At 50.6% G+C, this 14,748-nt stretch overlaps 1 protein-coding gene across 2 annotated transcripts in view; it reads right to left on the bottom strand.

Moving 5' to 3' along the window:
- Positions 1-14,748, bottom strand: part of PDK1 (pyruvate dehydrogenase kinase 1) — a 598,915-nt gene that overhangs the window by 170,654 nt on the left and 413,513 nt on the right. The gene's annotated exons all lie outside the window — the stretch shown is intronic.

Raw genomic sequence — 14,748 nt, 5'->3', positions numbered from 1 at the left:
TGTATAATTACACTCTGAGCAGTCCTGCACTTAGAAAGGACTTATGGGAGGCAAATAGAAAATACTGGCAAAACTTCAGGTAACATCCATAAGAGGAACTGGGAAAAATGATGAGACGCCAGGGAACAAAACAGAAAATATAGGGTACAGTACGAGCAAGCACCCATCAGCGAGATAAGAAAATAACAGAAAAGCAGGACAGAAATAAATATGGCATTGGGAACATGCAATATATCAATAAAATAGCTGGTAGACAAAAAAGCAGAATAGACAAAACTTCCTTGAGTTAAGAGTTCCCTGCTGCTACGACCACAAAAGCAAAAGAATCTTTCGTTTCTTAAGGCGGCTTAGGGTTTTCTACTATCATATTCTTAGGTGAGAAGTTGGGGTTAAGGCCCCTAACAAGTGTGCAACTGAAAGTATGTAATGTTAAAGTTGGATCCGATCATTGAGGCTTTTCAGAGACTCTGAATGACCATCTTGGTTCTTGTGTAAATGTATTAGTCTTTGAAGTGTGCAAAATGGCAAGATGTTTAGATTTTTAATGTCCAAAGATGGATGTTTCCGACTTTTGGGTACACACTAGGATCTGCTAAACAGTTAGGGGGGCACCAGGCCCGATGCTATTTACGACGCTGTCCCTCATTATTACCCAAAAATTGTTGAGAGAAGTGTGACTAATGTGTCCTAAGGAAGCCTCTTTGTTATGCCATATCCAACATTCTTCCACATTTATTGGGCTGTGGCAACTAAATACAGTGATTCTGTTGTTCAGAGTTGTCTGATGCTGGGGGAGGTGGTGTGTGTGTGTGTGTGTTTTTTGTGGGGACACTTAGGCCAAGTGATAGAGGGGCTGAGTAGAGGAGCATGAGGATGAGAGTCACAGTTATCTTTCACCTACAACATTGAAATTCCTTGCACCAGCCATGGTAATCAATCCTGAAGTTGACCGTCTCTGTGGACTAGGTCACCTGGGCTTGGCAGCATAAGCTGAAAAGGCATGATCATGGAGAATCAACACAGATGGAAGAAATAATGGGTCACTAAAACCAATGCGTTTCTTAAGTAGAGATGGGGATTAAGTTGTTTGCTCTCATATTTGATTAATGCAGGGAAAAAACGTGTGGTGCTGCAAACGGAAACCAAATATAAACCAATTACATTTGTCTCCTTCAGAACAATAATGTTTACTCTCACTCTGTATGTGTAGATTGCTCATTTAACTGGATGCCTGCCAAAGCCGACCTATTACATTTTGACTCACTGTACCATTCCTGTCCTCTACAGAACCACTGTGTAACCACCATGAGAATAAAAGGTACCACACTTCTTTCTCCCCAAACACCTCTAGTTTGGAAATCTACTGAAGACTCAACTTTTTACACAGGCAGGCATTCAGCTGATCTCTGCTGCCAACAGGGATTCCCCTTGCATTCTGATAGAGTCTAAATCAATGTAAACACATTATGTAAACTCATCCTCTTACTCTCTGTGCTCTCAGTGGCCACAGGGTGATGTGTTCAGCACTTAACAAAACATCTAAATGAACAAATATACAACAAACGTCCTTCACGTTGGAGTCACGTGTAACCATATCATGCACCATCCTATGTATGCTACTCTGTAGACAAGAGTGCACCCCACTCCTACTTCTTCCTTGGACATAAGCTACAATTGGCAGCATGAATATCTATTGCTAAAGCTATTACACTTCACTTAGTGGCAGACTACTGAGACAGAGGCTTCTGTCAGCAGCATGTGATTTCCCAGGAGATCTTTATTTGTTTTAAGCAAAAATAAAACAAACCAGAACTTATGACACTACTTTACTGATTATACCCAGCTACCTGTAATCTCCTGGCAAGGAGAAGATGGGATTAGTGCAGCACATTTTCTCATCTCACTAGCTCAGTGGTTCCCTAAAGCGTCACAAACCCAGAACTGATAACCTTCCAACTAACCGGTATGGTTTTGTCAATCCTATAGTTATGCCCTAAACTGCTGTAGCTTCCATCTCTTTCCCTGCCCAGCCCCCTACCACAGAACCCCGCACTGCCTCCCCATAACACTCCCCGGCAGTGCTATGCCGTTTTTTAGGTTTCGCAGTGCTCCGCCCAGGCGAAAACTTTTGTTTACAGTATGGGGGACTTGAATCCGCCCCTTCTTCCATTGGTTAGCTCCATAAATGGAGGCTAGCCATTGGAAGACAGAGGCGTCCGTCATTCACCGAGGCGATTCGTGGGCGTTCCTGGGATGTTTTTCTCATCCAGCCCCTTTTAGGACGTCAGTGCGGCGGTGGGCGGGGTTTATTTTTTGGGTCGTCGAGGTTTCTTTTCGTCATTCCACAGCCGACCGCCGCCGGAGGAAGTCCAGGTCCAGGTGAGTGCTTTCCGTGTGCCCGTTCGTTCCCGCACCCCCCTCCCGCTGTCCGTTCCTGCCCCCCCTCCCGCTGTCCGTGTCCCCGTTCCCGCCCCCCTCCCGCTGTCCGTGTGCCTGCCCGCCCCCCTCCCGCTGTCCTTGTGCCTCCAGCTGTCCGTGTGCCGTGATGCTTATTTTCGAAGTTTTATTTTTAAAAGCGCAGAGGGCTTCAAATAAGTCCAAGTGCAGATTCCAGTGTTCTCGTGGCCACGTTCACACAAAACCTGTTGGTTCTGGAAACTACCAGATCCTTTCTCCGAGTTGCAGATGTCCCACTGAGTGCTGAACGCTTTTTATAGTTGTGTGACATCTGCGTATGCATGTTACTCGCTGAGGCGCTGTTGTCCTGGTAATTACGAAATGTTTGAATGATCTTGTGCGTGTGCTTATCTTTGTTTTCGTTTGTAGAGTCGGGCCGTATGGTCATCTTCAGCTTTTCCTCCTTGACATGCGTTATCACGTTTGTTTCCTGATCGAATATAAGCACAAACCATTTCCTCAGTTCCTGATCTAATAAAGGCTTTAGACATGTGTTTCTTGTCCCCGTTCCCGCCCCCCTCCCGCTGTCCGTGTGCCTGTCCGCCCCACTCCCGCTGTCCGTGTGCCTCCCGATGTCCGTGTGCCGTGATGCTTATTTTCGAAGTTTTATTTTTAAAGTGCAGAGGGCTTCAAATAAGTCCAAGTGCAGATTTCAGTGTTCTCGTGTTCTTTGTTTTCGTTTGTAGAGTCGGGCCGTATGGTCATCTTCAGCTTTTCCTGCTTCACATGCGTTATCACGTTTGTTTCCTGATCTAATATAAGCACAAACCATTTCCTCAGTTCCTGATCTAATAAAGGCTTTAGACATGGGTTTCTTTTAGGAAGGAGACCGTCACTGAGCAGAACGTCCTCCCAGCCTGCTCTTTAACAGGCTTTGCCCCCGAGGCCCGTGCGTCAGGGCCTTTGTCTTAGGGCACGGAGAGACGAGCGTCACTTCAGGCACACACAGAGAGCATATCAAACCAGGGCTTCTGCTCACACAGAGAACACTACGAGCACACAGACGACAGCCCACATGGATTCTTTTTGTGATGTGTTCAGATGTAAGGAATTACATTGAAACCAATTATAAATAATAGTTCATGCCTACATTATATCTCTGACGCAGTAGAAGATGGTAATGCATTTTGTAGGTCAGGGTGGGTTTTCACGCCATAACTCCCGTTGCCTTGATTACATTTGAGAATGATATAAATGGCCACAAAAAAGCACAGTTCTTAAGCTAGTTCAGTATGTCTGTTTTTTAAGGACCGATCTATTACGTGCGCAAGATATAAGCGCTCTACCCAGTAAAGTTCCTACTGGATTTTTTGTTGTTGTCTAAGCTGCTGAGTTACCATCAATCGATTAATGCACGTGCCGCTGAGATGCTGCGTCAGTTGCACATTTCTTGTTTAAAACCCACCATGACAAACCGATAGCTAACTCGGTGGCAAATACTAACTTGACATTTGTGATGTCCAGCTTGCGAAGCAACTATACAGTGGCTGGGGGGAGGAGCTACGACACCAACCAAGATGGCCGCATAGTCTCCCGGCTCCGCTGACCCCCGTCCTACGCTCGCTTATCCTGTCGAATATCCTGATCTCCTGCCCCGGATTCGTGTGGGTGAACTAGTCTGCATCCCGATGGTGTGATCGCGGAATTTTTCTGATGTTCTGGTGTGAAGTAACATCGAAAATGTTTTGAGGCCTAACCCAGATTGGAAGCCGGCGTCTCGATTGCTGGGATACCCGGGTCCAAAGTGAACAACAACGGACTGCCGAGGGTGGTTGGGTCCGGTCCTTGGAACTTTCGAAAATGTCTTTGAACTACTTTGCAACCATCTGCTGCCTGGTGCTGTACCTGAGGTGAGGCAACGGGTGGTGCGCGGTGCTGCGTCGCGGGGGGCCCCGGCCCGGAGGCCCGGCACTAGCACAGCTGGTGCCCCGGGGTAGGGGTCCCGCCGCTCGTTGCTGCATGTTGTTGGCCTGTCCCTCACGGCCTGTTTCTGCCCCGGCGTAACCTGCCCCGGAGAGGGAGCCTTTCCGTGGGGATCGTTATGCCTGCGGCCGAATGGAACCCGGCGGAACGGACTCAATGTGGCCCTTCCTTACGGATGGTAATGGCGGAAGTTGCGGCGCTTCACGCGATGGTGAGGGCCCAGGTCAATTATTGGCTGTCGGCAACAGATGGAATCATAGGACCGGGAACGAGCCCTGACTTGCTCTTTGAGACCCGGCAGCCGACTTGCCCCTTGTTGGAAGCACTACTGGTGTGTTTGGACCCAGTGCTGGAAGCTGTGCCTGCCCCCGAGGAAACGGAATTCATTGTGTGTGCTGAGATTGGTGACTCTCTTAAGTTCTCGGAAACATCGGTCCTACAGTTATCGGAGCATTTCACTGCTTCCCACATCCTGGACACTGTTGGCCCACACTTTGATCTGTGTCGGAACGAGTCGCACTCCCTCCCCAATCGGTCTCCCAATATGGCGGATGGAACGATGCTTGGCTTCGGGGACTGGGAGGGACATCATTGGTGCAAGCTGTGTGCGCTGGGACCTGCTATTCCTCTCCTAATTACTGACTCAAGCTCCGGCTGCTTCTGTGTGAACTTTGACTTTCCGGGGATGTGGCTTTTCTTATCCGAGGGACACGGCAACTTTGTTAGACGCGGCCAAGGCTGAGATTGTGGGTTGAATCGTTTACGATGGATCTATTGGTAACGGGACTGCTTCATCAGACGGATGGCGGGGGTTTGTGGTTCCCCCCGGGGTATTTTTGTATGGTGGACAGCTTTACTTGTGTTGGCTTAGGGGGGCCCCTTTGATAGGGCGGGGGGAGAGACCGGGAGCGCACAGACTATCGCCCTCCTCCGCTTCCCCGTTGGGTGGGGTTTCCTTTCTTTCTCCTTTTTCTCTTCTTCTTCTATATTTCGGGTTTGATTCTCGGGCGACAGGCACACTGCTGGGGGGGGGCCATAGTCATCTGCAGGGGTGCAGGGTGGGGGGTTGGGGGAGGGGATCTTTCGTTTTTATTTTGTTTCTATGGCCTTTTATCTCTTCTCTTATCTTGCTTTGTCTTTTTCCTTTTCTGGGTCAGTGCAGTTGGTTTCCTTTGGTATCAATCCCTGCTTTTTCATCTGTGCCTCAATTTTCGTGGTGTTTTTTGGGTCTTAGGGCAGGTGACTGCAGGCGCGAATTGACCGTAATATTCCTTCACATCCTGAACCTCTTGTTTCAGCGCCATTGATTTGATCGATTACTGTTTACTGTCGACACGTTTACTATTCTGCCTGCCATTTTCGCTGCTGGGAAATTGTTCGGCACCTGATCCTTCCATCTTATATTATAAAATGAAAACCTTTTATATCCTGTTTTTCTAATTGTGCTGTTCAGTGGCCAAGAGTACGCTAGCATGGAGATTCTGCTCCCTGAGGTGCTGCATGTGATTAAAATTGCTCTCTGTTAATCTAACTGCTTAGCATCCGGCCCCCGGGGTTGTAGGCCCATACTTGTATTTGGTTTAAATGTCAATAAAGGTTTAAAAAAAAAAAAACTATACAGTGGCTGCAGGCTGTGAGAAGTTGGCCCGATATGCAACGTTCGCTATTCTAGCGACCGCTATGTATCGTTCCAACGACCCTTATGGTGTTTGGTTGTAAGTCAACCTATAGACCAGCTATCCTAGTAGCGTGGATACGAGCAGTCTAAGGCTAAAGACTCGAGAGGGCGTGTTAAGCCAGCTGTTTACCACACATGTACCCCTTGAACACCCAGTGAAAGGACACCACACAAGTGTTATGAAAATAAACAGTATATTTATTAAGAATCACAACAGCCCTGTACTCTTTATGAGGACAGGGTACTAAGCACAAACCAAATCTCTTTAGCAAATACTTCAAGTGCACAATTAGGAACAAGTGTCCGAGGACACGGAAAGATTAAGGTCTCGGGCGGACCCGATAAGGCAAGTCGGAAGCGAGGGACTCGGGACCCTAGAGTAAGGAGGCTATGCAGGCACCGAAATGCCGAGTTACCTAGCCACGAGGGCTGCGGCTGCACAAGTCTTACAGGCGTCGGGGTCTTTGCTGACGAGCCAGGAGCCGGAAGAAAAGGAGTTGCTGGCCGGCGACCAGTGCTGAATAGTTCGTAGAGATCCAAGCCTGGATCGGAGATTGAAGAAACCTGAAAGCAGAGGGGACCAAGTTCGTACTACTAGCCAGTAGTCAGAGGGTACCAGGAAGGCACCGGTTGGCCGTCACCTCGACCAGGTGAGTGGGCGACGCTAGGCTCTGCAGTCTCACGGACCAGGAGGCGTTGTCGGCGACCACGGCGGAGGTGCGAGCTGTCCCACGAAGGATGATGCTGTCGGCGTCGCTGGGCCCAGGATGGGGCAACAAGCCTTGGCAGTTCTCAGGGCCACGTGGTGGGCCTAAGAGGGCGTCTTGAGTGGACCAGGAGGGTCCAGGATGCTTCTCGCAAAGATGGAAGCAAGGGCCAGTCTGGGGCAACCAGACCAGCAGTGATGATTCTCGGATGTCGTCACAGAAGGACACAAGCCAGCGGCTAGTGACCAGACAACGTGCTGAGCAGCGAGCAGAAGGGCCCCACGCAGATCGTGGAGATGCTGGGAGACTGCACTTTGGTGCTGGAGCGGCTCAGGGTCGGGGCTTCTCGGACCCCAGAGCACTCACCAGAGAGTTACCTCGATGGTCGTGCTGGTTTTTAAGAGCGTGCAGGTTCTGATGATGGCCGGTCCCTCGAGGTCTCGTCGCACCCACGGATCACAGCTGAGCTGATGATGTGGGTAGAGGTCAGAGGTGCCAGGGAAGCCGGTTCTCGTCGAGCTGGGCCGTCGGATTCCTTGAGGAAGGACTTACAGCAAACCGCAGAGTTCTTAGTTGGTGCCCGCTGATGCAGGGTGACTACTCCTTAGTCACAAGGGAGAAATCTTGAGAAGAGTCTTGAATGTCCTTTCGTAGAAAGTAGTTCTTGAATCAAAGATGATCTAATTTGGAAGGGTCCCCGCTCCGGTCTTTATTCTAAAGAAAGGGGTGGGTACATGACTAGGTCCTGCCCTAAGGGTGGGACCAGGAAGGGGGGTAGTTACACCCCTCTCCCCTGCCGGACTTTCCCCAGGCCAGGGCTGTCGCCCCTGGAACTGGTTCTAACCGGCAGATGCGTAGTGAGCGCCGGGGTGCCACTTCGCAGTCACCTTCTCGCCAAAGCCCTACCTACCCAGAATACACAAACCCTGTCTGGGACGGTGCGAACAGCGCCCTCGACAGGAAACCCTTTGTCCAAGTGCTCCTCGCTGGAAGGACTCCCAGCAGCAGGAGGTCAGACTCGTGTCTGTGGTGGCAGCATCCATTTTGTGGAGCTGAGGCTTCAGTTAACTTTAACCGGGGTTCACAGTTACGTACATGTCGTGTCCCTCTAGAAGGGTGGAATGCTAACCTCGTCGCCAACATTGGTGAGAGGGCAGCACCCCGATTCGTATGACACCTTACTCGACATGCCTTGATAACGCGACACCGGAGTTACCGATATGGTACGCGTTATCATGGAACAGCTATTGGGTCTTGATTCCGCAAGCTGCAACCGGGCTCGGCTCGGGCCTGAACCTAGCTCACACGAGCCCACGCACTCTGCCTTCAGGATTGTTAAGGCCTGCCATAGGAGTGACTGATAGGAACTCGGGTGTCCATTGTATGGTTAGATATAGAGCTACTATACCTACAGCGAAGGGTGGTTACACGGCTTCGCCCCAGCTGTCGTGCAGCCAGTTGTGTCAAATTTAGGAGGCCAGCCAGGGGTGGCATAATACATGCTTCAGCCCCTGGCGGCCCTGGGTACCCCTATGCCCTGCGTTACGAGGTCTGACAAGGTGGCCCAGTACCAATTGGTAAATGCACCTAGGGTACATATCGTAATTTAGAAAGAGAACAGCCAGGCTGTGGGTCTGATCAGCAGGCCCACAGCCAGAGAAAGTCGTAAACCAGTGAAACAAAAGCAAAAAATCTGGGTGATCATAGGATTGCAGACCCTACTCTCCTACATGACCCCCCCCCAAACGTCGGAACAATAAGCTAACCTTGACCAGGTGAGTCTTCTTGTTCTAAGTGGAAATATCTGGAGAGCCCATCGGCATTGCCATGATCAGTACCAGGTCTATGTTCCACTGTAAAGTCCATCCCCTGTAGGGAAATGGACCACCTAAGCAGTTTGGGGTTTTCACCCTTCATCTGATTTAGCCACAAGAGGGGCTTATGGTCGGTCTGAATCTTGAAGTGAGTACCAAACAAGTATGGCCTCAGCTTCTTCAGGGCCCAAACCACAGCAAAGGCCTCCCTCTCAATAGCTGACCAATTCTTCTCTCTAGGGGTCAGCCTTCTGCTTATAAAAGCAATGGGCTGGTCTTGACCATCAAAATTCAGTTGAGAAAGAACAGCTCCCACACCCAACTCAGAAGCATCTGTTTGGACAATGAATGGTTTGGAGTAGTCCGGACTCTTGAGGATAGGCGCCGTGCACATGGCCTGCTTTAGGTCATCGAATGCTTTTTGACAGCTCGCTGTCCACTGAACCTTTTTTGGCATTTTCTTACTTGTCAGTTCGTTTAATGGTGTCACAATTGAACCATAGTTCCTGACAAACTTCCTATAGTAACCAGTCAGGCCCAAGAAAGCTCGAACCTGAGTCTGGGTGGTTGGAGGAGCCCAGTCCCTGATTGACTGTATCTTGCTCTCCAGTGGCTGAACCTGACCTCCACCTACAAGGTGGCCCAGGTATACAACCTGTGTCTGCCCTATCTGGCACTTGGTGGCCTTGATAGTGAGACCTGCTGCTTGCAGTGCCTCTAACGTCTTCCGCAGGTGGACCAGGTGATCCTCCCAGGTGGAGCTAAAGACAGCAATATCGTCGAGATACGCCGCACAGAAGTCATCCAGCCCAGTAAGGACGTGATTCACCAACCGTTGGAAGGTGGCAGGTGCATTTTTCAGACCAAAGGGCATCACCACGAACTGGTAATGCCCACCAGGGGTTGAAAATGCGGTTTTAGGCTTGGCGTCCTCAGCTAACCTGATTTGCCAATACCCAGCTGTCAGGTCAAACGTACTCAGGTAGTTGGCCGAAGCCAATCTATCGATAAGCTCGTCTGCCCTTGGTATTGGGTGGGCGTCAGTCTTAGTGACTGCATTGAGACCCCTGTAGTCTACGCAAAACCTCATCTCTCTCTTACCACCCTGGGTGTGAGGTTTCGGCACTAGAACTACGGGACTAGCCCAAGGGCTATCCGAGGGTTCAATGACTCCCAACTCCAACATTTTCTGCACTTCACTTTTGATGCAGTATCTAACGTGATCACGCTGCCTGTAGATTTTACTCTTGACGGGCAAGCTGTCACCAGTGTTAACCTCATGGGTGCACCAATCGGTCTGACTGGGTGTTAGAGAAAACATATGCCTGAACGACTGAAGAACCTGTTTACAGTCGCTCTGTTGATGTTCGGAGAGGCTGCCACAAAAGACAACACCATCTACCGAGCCATCGTCAGGATTCTGAGTGAGCAGGTCGGGGAGAGGGTCACTCTCCTCATCCTGTCCCTCATCTAAGGCCATGAGCAAACTCATGTCCTTCCTGTCGACATATGCTTTTAGCCTGTTGACATGAAGCACCCTGTGGGGGCTCCGGGGAGTTCCCAGGTCGACCAGGTAGGTGACCTCTCCCTTTTTCTCCAGGATGGTGTAGGGCCCGGACCATTTGTCCTTGAGTGCTGCTGGGGCCACTGGCTCCAACACCCACACCTTCCGTCCGGGCTGATAAACAGTCAAGACAGCCTTTTGGTCATGCCAAGCTTTTTGGAGTTCTTGGCTGGCCTTAAGGTTTTCAGATGCCTTTTCCATGTACTCAGCCATCCGCGAGCGGAGGCCAAGCACATAGTCCACTATGTTGGCTGCAGGCTTTTTGAGAGGTCTCTCCCATCCTTCCTTCACCAAACACAGGGGTCCCCTTACAGGATGCCCGTACAGAAGTTCAAAAGGGCTGTAGCCAACCCCCTTCTGTGGGACTTCTCTGTAGGCGAACAAGAGGCAGGGGATCAGGACGTCCCATCTACGCCGAAGCTTTTCCGGTAGTCCATGAATCATCCCTTTTAGGGTCCTGTTGAATCTCTCAACAAGCCCATTGCATTGTGGATGATAGGGTGTAGTGAACTTGTAGTTAACACCACATTCCTTCCACATAGCAGTTAAGTAGCTCGACATGAAGTTTGCACCTCTGTCGGAGACGACCTCCTTAGGGAAGCCCACTCTGGAGAACACTCCAACTAGGGCTCTTGCCACAACAGGTGCTTGATCAAGTTCGAATTCCCTTGGCTCAGTTTCCCTCAATTCCTGTAGGTCAGCCTCCTCTGAGACTTGATCCTCGACCTGGGGCAAGGGGGAAGGCGCAGCCTTAACCCTACTGCTCTTTTTCTTGGGAGGTGTCTGGTCCGTTGTTCCAGGATCCAGCACCTGTTCAGTGGGGCATTTCCTGACCTGTGACCTAGTCACAGCGAACACATGTGCTGGCAAACCTAACATTTCCATGTGAGTCCGGTGCTCCACTTCTGACCATTGTGACGACTCCAAATCATTGCCCAACAAACAATCCACTGGGAGGTCTGGACTAACTACAACCTTCTTTTGGCCAGTTACCCCTCCCCAGGAGAAAGCTACAATTGCCATACTGTGATTGGTAGTGACATTGCTTGCATTGGTCACCAGGAATTCTGTACCTGGCATGATCTGTCCAGGGTCCACAAAGTTAGGCGTCACCATGGTGACGCTGGCACAAGTGTCCCTATAGGCCTGAGCCATCTTCCCATTTATGAAAGGCGTCTGTCGGTATTTGCCCAAAGTATTGGGGCTTACGTCAGGGGATACGTCTGCGTCCCCTGTACTGACAAGGACAGCCTGAGTGAGTGTGCCAACTAAGTTGTCACGCCCCTCAGAACCCAGGGTTAACCCTACTAAACCCTTGGGAGGCGCACTACCACTGCTGACTGTACTAGGGGGCACAGGTGCCTTAGGGGCTGCAGTGGCAGGAGTCTGCCCTCCTCCTTTCTTGGTGCACTCACTAAACCAGTGAGACTTACTTTTACAGTACTGGCACCATCTTTTGGATTGGCCTTCTTTCTTCTTTTGGGGAGCCTGACCCCCACCCTCTTTGGGTTGTTGGGGACCTGTCGAAGACTTCTGGTCATTTTGTTCCCCTTTAGAATCTTTACCCTTCTGGTCTGCTTTCTTCTGACCACCTTGATTCTGGCCCTGGTTCTGCTTAACTCTCGTACGAACCCATCTGTCTGCCTTCTTTCCCAATTCTTGGGGAGAGGTCAGATCCGAGTCGACAAGATGCTGATGCAACAACTGGTTCTGACAATTGTTTAAAATTTGTTCTCTCATCATCAAATTATACAATCCTTGATAATCAGTAACCTTACTGCCCAGCAACCAGCCCTCAAAAGCCTTAGTGGCACAATCGACGAAATCAGACCAATCTTGAGACTGCGTTTTCTGGTTATCCCTGAACAGCACCCTGTACTGCTCAGTGGTTAGGCCAAACCCTTCAACGAGTGTATTTTTCAAGATTTGGTAATTGTTAGCATCCTCCACCCTTGTGGTGAGGAGCTTGTCTCTTCCTTTTCCCTCAAAGGAGAGCCACAAGATAGCTGCCCACTGACTCTGGGGAACACCCTGCACAGTGCAGGCCCTCTCCAACGCAGTAATCCATTTGTGGATGTCGTCCCCTTGTTTAAAGGGGGGCACTATCTTACCAAGGTGTTTCGTATCGAAACTCTTTTCCCTATTACTAGGTACATTGCTGCCACCAGTGGGGACTGCCCCACTTAACTGTTGCTCTCTAGCAAAGGCAAGCCTTTCTTTGGCCAGGGCAAGTTCTTCCCTTTCGATCCTCAGATTGGCTGCCCTCTCCTTAGCTTCGTACACTCTCCTCTGAGGGGATGTCATCCCTCTTTGAGAAGAGTTGTGAGAGCCATTGGTTCGAAGGGATCCGCCAGAGCCTCTTGACAGAGTTCGGGCTCGTCCATTCCCAATGTTAAGCTGACCTGATAGTGGCCCCAGGGGTCCCCCAGTACCGCTATCATGTTTGCTTAAGTTGGACCTGCTTAGTCTGACGACTTCTACCTGTCCCTTATCTGCCTCGTCCCCAGAGAGATCCTCATCCTCATCCTCCTCCACATCCTCGTTCTCAGTTGCGAGGTGAATGAGGTCAGGATCGTCTCGGGTTCCCTCGAGGGGAGGCATGTCTCCTTCTGGATTAGAAGAGCTACGAAGTTTCTCAGCTCTCCTGGCATCATAAGTCTCCAAGAGACCAATCAGAAAGGACGTTGTGGGGTTAGACCCCTGCTGAATCTTCCTGGAGTGACACAGTCGTCTTAACTCCTTGAAGCTCAGCACAGTATATCCTGAAGGGATGACCTGTGGAGGGTCAACTGACACAAGGGGAGACCCAGAGTTTCCTCCTTTGTCCGACATACTGGTTCTAGTGTGGTGTAAGTGATGCACCTACCTACACTACGTGTTTCCCTACTGTACCCTTGCTAAGAGTTGTAGCCAAGGTGTGCTAAGCCTTGAGGAGCTACAACAGCTGGTTCAGTAGAACTCGGAGTATTCTAAGCTTTTAGTTATATGTACTAACAGTACTTTGTGCGATCTTTCAACAAGATATTCTTAGGATACGTGTGGTAAAACAACAGCAAGCTCCAATCCCAACCGCTGCTCACCAATGTGAGAAGTTGGCCCGATATGCAACGTTCGCTATTCTAGCGACCGCTATGTATCGTTCCAACGACCCTTATGGTGTTTGGTTGTAAGTCAACCTATAGACCAGCTATCCTAGTAGCGTGGATACGAGCAGTCTAAGGCTAAAGACTCGAGAGGGCGTGTTAAGCCAGCTGTTTACCACACATGTACCCCTTGAACACCCAGTGAAAGGACACCACACAAGTGTTATGAAAATAAACAGTATATTTATTAAGAATCACAACAGCCCTGTACTCTTTATGAGGACAGGGTACTAAGCACAAACCAAATCTCTTTAGCAAATACTTCAAGTGCACAATTAGGAACAAGTGTCCGAGGACACGGAAAGATTAAGGTCTCGGGCGGACCCGATAAGGCAAGTCGGAAGCGAGGGACTCGGGACCCTAGAGTAAGGAGGCTATGCAGGCACCGAAATGCCGAGTTACCTAGCCACGAGGGCTGCGGCTGCACAAGTCTTACAGGCGTCGGGGTCTTTGCTGACGAGCCAGGAGCCGGAAGAAAAGGAGTTGCTGGCCGGCGACCAGTGCTGAATAGTTCGTAGAGATCCAAGCCTGGATCGGAGATTGAAGAAACCTGAAAGCAGAGGGGACCAAGTTCGTACTACTAGCCAGTAGTCAGAGGGTACCAGGAAGGCACCGGTTGGCCGTCACCTCGACCAGGTGAGTGGGCGACGCTAGGCTCTGCAGTCTCACGGACCAGGAGGCGTTGTCGGCGACCACGGCGGAGGTGCGAGCTGTCCCACGAAGGATGATGCTGTCGGCGTCGCTGGGCCCAGGATGGGGCAACAAGCCTTGGCAGTTCTCAGGGCCACGTGGTGGGCCTAAGAGGGCGTCTTGAGTGGACCAGAAGGGTCCGGGATGCTTCTCGCAAAGATGGAAGCAAGGGCCAGTCTGGGGCAACCAGACCAGCAGTGATGATTCTCGGATGTCGTCACAGAAGGACACAAGCCAGCGGCTAGTGACCAGACAACGTGCTGAGCAGCGAGCAGAAGGGCCCCACGCAGATCGTGGAGATGCTGGGAGACTGCACTTCGGTGCTGGAGCGGCTCAGGGTCGGGGCTTCTCGGACCCCAGAGCACTCACCAGAGAGTTACCTCGATGGTCGTGCTGGTTTTTAAGAGCGTGCAGGTTCTGATGATGGCCGGTCCCTCGAGGTCTCGTCGCACCCACGGATCACAGCTGAGCTGATGATGTGGGTAGAGGTCAGAGGTGCCAGGGAAGCCGGTTCTCGTCGAGCTGGGCCGTCGGATTCCTTGAGGAAGGACTTACAGCAAACCGCAGAGTTCTTAGTTGGTGCCCGCTGATGCAGGGTGACTACTCCTTAGTCACAAGGGAGAAATCTTGAGAAGAGTCTTGAATGTCCTTTCGTAGAAAGTAGTTCTTGAATCAAAGATGATCTAATTTGGAAGGGTCCCCGCTCCGGTCTTTATTCTAAAGAAAGGGGTGGGTACATGACTAGGTCCTGCCCTAAGGGTGGGACCAGGAA

The sequence above is a fragment of the Lissotriton vulgaris genome, chromosome 2_1, assembly GCF_964263255.1.
Source record: "Lissotriton vulgaris chromosome 2_1, aLisVul1.2, whole genome shotgun sequence".
NCBI classification, from domain to species: Eukaryota; Metazoa; Chordata; class Amphibia; order Caudata; family Salamandridae; genus Lissotriton; species Lissotriton vulgaris.
The sequence above is the reverse complement of the archived record's forward strand: the minus strand, read 5'-3'. Positions and strand labels throughout refer to the sequence as shown.